A 6,167-nucleotide genomic window follows, 5' to 3' on the forward strand; every position below is an offset into this window, starting at 1 on the left:
ACCACACACTTATCCACATTATACTGTATCTGCCATGCATTTGCCCACTCACCTAACCTGTCCAAGTCACCCTGCAGCCTCTTAGCGTCCTCCTCACAGCTCACACCGCCACCCAGCTTAGTGTCATCTGCAAACTTGAAGATATTGCACTCAATTCCTTCATCTAAATCATTCATGTATATTGTAAAGAGCTGGGGTCCCAGCACTGAACCTTGCAGCACCCCACTAGTCACTGCCTGCCATTCTGAAAAGGACCCGTTTATCCCGACGCTCTGCTTCCTGTCTGCCAACCAGTTCTCTATCCACATCAGTACATTACCCCCAATACCATGTGCTTTAATTTTGCACACCAATCTCTTGTGTGGGACCTTGTCAAAAGCCTTTTGAAAGTCCAAATACACCACATCCACTGGTTCTCCCTTGTCCACTCTACCAGTTAATTGCTCCACCATTGGTGGCCGTGCCTTCTGTTGCCTGGGTCCCAAACTCTGGATCATAGAAACATAGAAACATAGAAAATAGGTGCAGGAGTAGGCCATTCGGCCCTTCGAGCCTGCACCACCATTCAATGAGTTCATGGCTGAACATGCAACTTCAGTACCCCATTCCTGCTTTCTCGCCATACCCCTTGATCCCCCTAGTAGTAAGGACTACATCTAACTCCCTTTTTGAATATATTCAGTGAATTGGCCTCAACAACTTTCTGTGGTAGAGAATTCCACAGGTTCACCACTCCCTGGGTGAAGAAGTTTCTCCTCATCTCGGTCCTAAATGGCTTACCCCTTATCCTTAGACTGTGACCCCTGGTTCTGGACTTCCCCAACATTAATAAGAACATAAGAATTAGGAACAGGAGTAGGCCATCTAGCCCCTCGAGCCTGCTCCAAGATCACAGCTGATCCGGCTGTGGACTCAGCTCCCTCCCTAAACCTCTCCGCCTCTCTACCTCTCTTTCCTCCTTCAAGACGCTCCTTAAAACCTCCCAAGCTTTTGGTCACCTGCGCTAATTTCTACTTATGGGGCTCGGCGTCAAATATTTTATCGTAATAATCCCGCGACGCGCCTTGGGACGTCGCACTGCGTTACGGGCGCCATATAAATACGATATATATCTATAATAATAAAAAAAAATTCAAGTTGTTGTTGTAGAGCTTTGTGTGGACTACAAATCCCAGCAGAGGAGATGCAGAGGGAGAGAGAGAGACGTCGGACGTGATGGCGTCACTGCTCTGCATGTGTGCGTGTGTGTGTGTGTGGTGTGTGTCGAAGGCGGCCTTGCGACGTCACATCCGGCAGCTTGCCGGCGTGGAACTACAACTCCCTGCAGGCGTAGCGGCCGAGGCTGGAGGGGAGAGAAGGCGACGCGATGAGGTCACTTCCGACGTGTGTGTGTGTGTGTGTGTGAGAGAGAGCGAGGAGCGGCCGGCGCACGCGCAGTGGGGGCGGTCCGGGCCTAGTTGGCCGCGCTCTCGATTTCTGTGTGTGTGAGGGGAGAGAGAGAGAGAGCGGGCCGTCACAGCCGCGCGCCATGGGCTCGGCGCCGCCCGCCTCCCGCCGCCACTCGTGCTACCTGTGCGACCTGCCGCGCATGCCGTGGGCCGTGGTGTGGGAGTTCTCGCAGGCCGTGTGCCGCGGCTGCGTCAACTACGAGGGCGCCGACCGGGTGGAGCGGGCCATCGAGCAGGCCCGGCGGCTGAAGCGGGCCCACGGCCTGCCCGAGACCCCCGGCCCGGCCCCTGCCCCCTCCCAGGCCCCGCCTCCCGCCTCCGCCCAGCACCGCCCTCGGCCGGCCGGCCGCCCCGGCTATTCGGCTAAGGAGGCGTCACCCTCCTCCTCCTCCTCCTCCGACTGCCCCGAGTACCAGAGGGTGGGGGGGGACTGGCGGCCCCTGGCCCAGCTGCTGCTGCCGCCCCCCCCCCCGCCCTCCGCCGCCCGCCTCTTCAAGGAGCCCCCGCCCGCCGAGCTGCTGCCCCCCACGCCCACCCCCCCTCCTCCTCCTCCTCCTCCCGTTCCTGCTCCCCCGTCGCAGCCGCACCTGCCCCGGCGCCAGGGAGGCTGCCCGTCCCGGCCCGGGCCCCGCCGCCGCAGGGCCTCCCCGCAGAGGGAGCCGCCGCCCGGAGCCGACTTGAACCCGCCCTGGCCGGACGGCAGGCTGCCCGCCCCGCCGGCCGAGCTGGGCCACCCGGCGGCCGAGGCGGCGCACCACCTGGCCGAGCTGGGCCACCCCCTGGGCCACCCGGCCGAGCTGGGCCACCCCCTGGGCCACCCGGCCGAGCTGGGCCACCCGGCGGCCCACATGAGCCACTTGGCCGAGGTCGGGCACTCGCCCGGCGCCCTGATCAGCCCTGCTTCGTCGTCCTCCGCCGCCGACTCCCTGGGACCCCCCAAGGACTCCCCCGGCCAGGCCGTCCACTCCTCCACGGGGCAAGGCGCCCAGCCCCGACGCCCCCAGCTCCGCGTGGGCGAGCCGGGGGGTCCCTCGGCCGAGGCCGAGTCCCCCGGCGCCCCCGACTCCTCCAGCAGCCCGCTGTGCTGCACCATTTGCCGGCAGCGGCTGGAGGACACCCACTTCGTCCAGTGCCCCTCGGTGCCCGCCCACAAGTTCTGCTTCCCCTGCTCGCGGGAGAGCATCAAGGCGCAGGGTGCGAGCGGCGAGGTCTACTGCCCCAGCGGAGAGAAGTGCCCGCTCATCGGCTCCAATGTGCCCTGGGCCTTCATGCAGGGCGAAATCGCCACCATCCTGGCCGGCGACATCAAGGTGAAGAAGGAGAGGGACCCGTGACCTGGAACGCAGTATCGAAAAAAACGCAAGCCGCCTGCAGAAAATACCCACGGGCAGGGCCCCAAGATGTTTTTCCACAACCTGAAAATGAGAGACGATGGGATGAACTCGCCCGCTTGGGACAAATTTACTGTGGCGGGCATTCGCCACCCTCGTGGCCGACTGGCACCTTGGCACCAGACGCTGGGGCTTAAGCGAGGGGACGAAGGGGCAGCGTTTGCGGCAAGAGATTTAAATTGTTTGAATTTGCAACGTGTCCGCATGGAACTACGATCGCTGGGGTGCCCGCTTGGCGGACCACGACGTGCCAAGCTGGCGTATACACGGGGCAGCAGGCACTCAGTTATTGACACTGGTCTGAAGTACCTCTTCATGTTTATCAAACTCTCTATGGACAAGCACTTTGTGTGTGTGCGTGTGTGTTTATATGTCGTGCCCGAGACCCTCGGTGGAAGAATAGAGGACGAGGCACCGGTGAAGATCTTTTGACGTGACTTTGTGCACTGTTTTTCCCTCCCTTGTGTGTGTGTGTGTGTGTGTGTTTGTGCATTGCCCACTTGCTGTGGCGTAGACAGCAGAGAAGGATCGAGCACTGTTGCGTCGGAGAATGGGGGCCAAGTATAGGTCGCGGGAGCTGGAGTCCAGTGGTGGGCAGATTTGCGTGGTGGGCAGATTTGCACGGTGGAGTGTAACTTTACAACAGGCATCGGGTTAAGATCTTGGGACTGACGTTTTTTCTCCCACCCCCCCCCCGCCCCGCCCCCGAAACAGAAACTCGATGCAGATCAGATCGAGCTGCAAATGTGTAACCGGGCTGCATGCATTCATATCAATCTGTAAGCCGGGGGTGTATCTGTGTCTCTGAATCGTTCCGTGTTCTCCAGACCTCTACCGCTTCATGCCAAAAAGCTCGGCTGGTTAAGGCAGGGAGTTGCCGGGCATACCAGACCAGGAGTGTCTCTGATCCGAGGTCGGATCTGTGCTGAGTTCATCTGATCAGAGCCCAGGGCAGTGAGTTGGGGGAAGTTCGGGTGGTTGAGGTTCAACAATTGGCCTCAGCATCGCTTCCCCCCCCTCCCCCCCGGAGGATATTCGACTGGGGTGGCAGCGCTCCACGTCACTGTGCGGTGACTGCTGCCGGTGGGGAGGGGGAGAAGCGCACCTGGGTCTCGCAACGAATGCATGGTCAGGGCCTGGCTGTGATGCTTCCCTTTGCCGAACAGTCCCGCGAGCACTCGCTGTCTGAACGAACAGCCACGGGGGGGCGCGAGGCGCTGCAGAGAGCAACTGGACCACACGCCTCCCCCCTCCCCCCCCAAACAAGAGTCGGCTACCAGGAGAGGAAGAGGGAACAAGGAGTAGATTTTCTGGCGTGACGGGAGCGAGCTCGATTCTCGGCCGGGCGCCTCTCTCTGCGTTCCTGTCACGGGGCGATGGGGGTGCGGCTTGAGCTGTTGATGCTGCCGGCTGAGAGGAGAGTCGTCTTGTCTTCCTTCGGGTGAAGGACAGAGCTCCCAATGTTACCATCAGACCCACAGTGTGTATTTAAACCTCCCATGGGTGCTCTGTTGTGTTTGAAAATAAATCTTTGCACCATGCTGAAATCATCGCAATCTGGCCAACCAAATATCGCGCAGCAACCTTCGAAAGAAAGGTACATTGTCAGCTCCATCTTGGGGCTGTTACTGAAACTCACCGGGTTCGCTCCCTGGTCCCTGCTAAGTCCTGGGCGGTGGGGCGGGGTGGGAGCGTTATGATTGGGACTACTGTACAGTGCTCGGGAGCAGTTTCCACCCCCGCCAGGATTCCCGATCCTTTGTCCTTGGCTCCAAAGCGTGACATGTCTGTGGTCGGCGACCCCTTGCTGTTTCGGCTCGAGTGAGCAGTCGGGTACAGCTCCCTCCGGGGTCCCTGCAGCTGAACCCTGGTTCGAGTCGCTTGCGAGTGCCGTCGATTAAAATGTTGTGATAATATCGGCGGGGGCAGTGGCGTCCGCCTCTTCCGTTTGGTCGTCTGCTGTTGCGTATGTTTGAAAAAAATGCTACTGTTTTGGGGGGGGGGAAAAAAAAATGATAAAACTACTGCCCCCCCACCCCCCGAGGATCTGGGGAGCGTTTCATTGTGTGTCACTGTAAGGATTTCATGGTGCTCTGACTTACCAGTGTGTTGTGTCCTCTTCCTGTGGTGATAACACCTTGTTCTTGCTCCCTTACTGTTGTAATAATCTGTAATTGCGTTAGCTTGTGATAATCATGATTTAACAGAAGAATGGTTTTTTTTTTTATATTTAAAAAAAAAACAAAACCCTTACAAAATAAAGCCTTTTTACCGGGACTTGGATTGCTCTGTCAGACAGTTGTAAGAATCAGGAGCTGGCCATACGTTCCCTCAAGCCTGCTCCGCCATTCAATAAGATCATGGTTGATCTGATTTTGGGCTCAGCTCCACTTCCCTGCCCGCTCTCCATAGCCCTTAATATTCAAAAATCTATCGATCTCTATCTTGAATATACTCAAAGACTGAGCCTCCACAGCCCTCTAGGGTAGAAAATTCCAAAGATTCACCACCCTCTGAATGAAGAAGTTTCTGCTCATCTTGATTCCTTTATCGTTCAAAAATCTGTCTATCTCCACTTTAAATATATTCAATGACCCAGCCTCCAAAGCTCTCTGGGGCAGAGAATTCCCCAGATCCACGACCCTCTGAGAGAAGAAATTCCTCCCCATTTCAGTTTTAAGTGGGCAATCCCTTATTCTGAGACTATGCCCCCTAGTTCTAGATTACCCTACGAGGGGTAATCTTCCCTGTCAAGCCCCCTCAGAATCTTATAAGTTTCAATAAGATCACCTCTCATTTTTCTAAACTCCAATGAGTACAGGCCCAACCTGCTCAACCTTTCTTCATAAGAGTACATAAGAATAGAACATAACATAAGAACTAGGAGCAGGAGTCGGCCATTCGGCCCCTCGAGCCTGCTCCGCCATTCAATCAGATCACGGTTGATCTTCGACCTCAACTCCACTTTCCCGCCCGATCCCCATATCCCTTGAGTCCCTTAATATCCAAAAACCTAGCGATAGACAAAGTAAATGAGGAGAAACGATTTTCACAGACGGGAAGGGTCGACAACCAGAGGACACAGATTTAACGTACTTGGTACAAAGAAAGAGAGAGGGGAGTTGAGAATTTTTATTATGCTGAGAGTTAGGATCTGGAATGCACTGCCTGAAATGGTGGTTGAAACAGATTCAATAGTCACTTTCAAAAGGGAATTGAATAAATAAGTGGACTCATTTGCAGGGCTACAGGGAGAGGGAAGTGGGACTAATTAGCGCTTTCAAAGAGCAGGGGTAGACTCAATGGGCTGAATGACCTCCTAAGAAAG

General features: G+C 56.5%; 1 pseudogene; it reads left to right on the forward strand.

Annotated features, from left to right (window-relative positions):
- Positions 1–1,408: 1,408 nt before the first annotated feature.
- LOC139239172 (interferon regulatory factor 2-binding protein 2-B pseudogene) lies at positions 1,409–5,116 on the forward strand (annotated as a pseudogene).
- The last annotated feature ends 1,051 nt before the right edge of the window (positions 5,117–6,167 follow it).

The sequence above is a fragment of the Pristiophorus japonicus genome, chromosome 26 (assembly GCF_044704955.1).
Source record: "Pristiophorus japonicus isolate sPriJap1 chromosome 26, sPriJap1.hap1, whole genome shotgun sequence".
NCBI classification, from domain to species: domain Eukaryota; kingdom Metazoa; phylum Chordata; class Chondrichthyes; family Pristiophoridae; genus Pristiophorus; species Pristiophorus japonicus.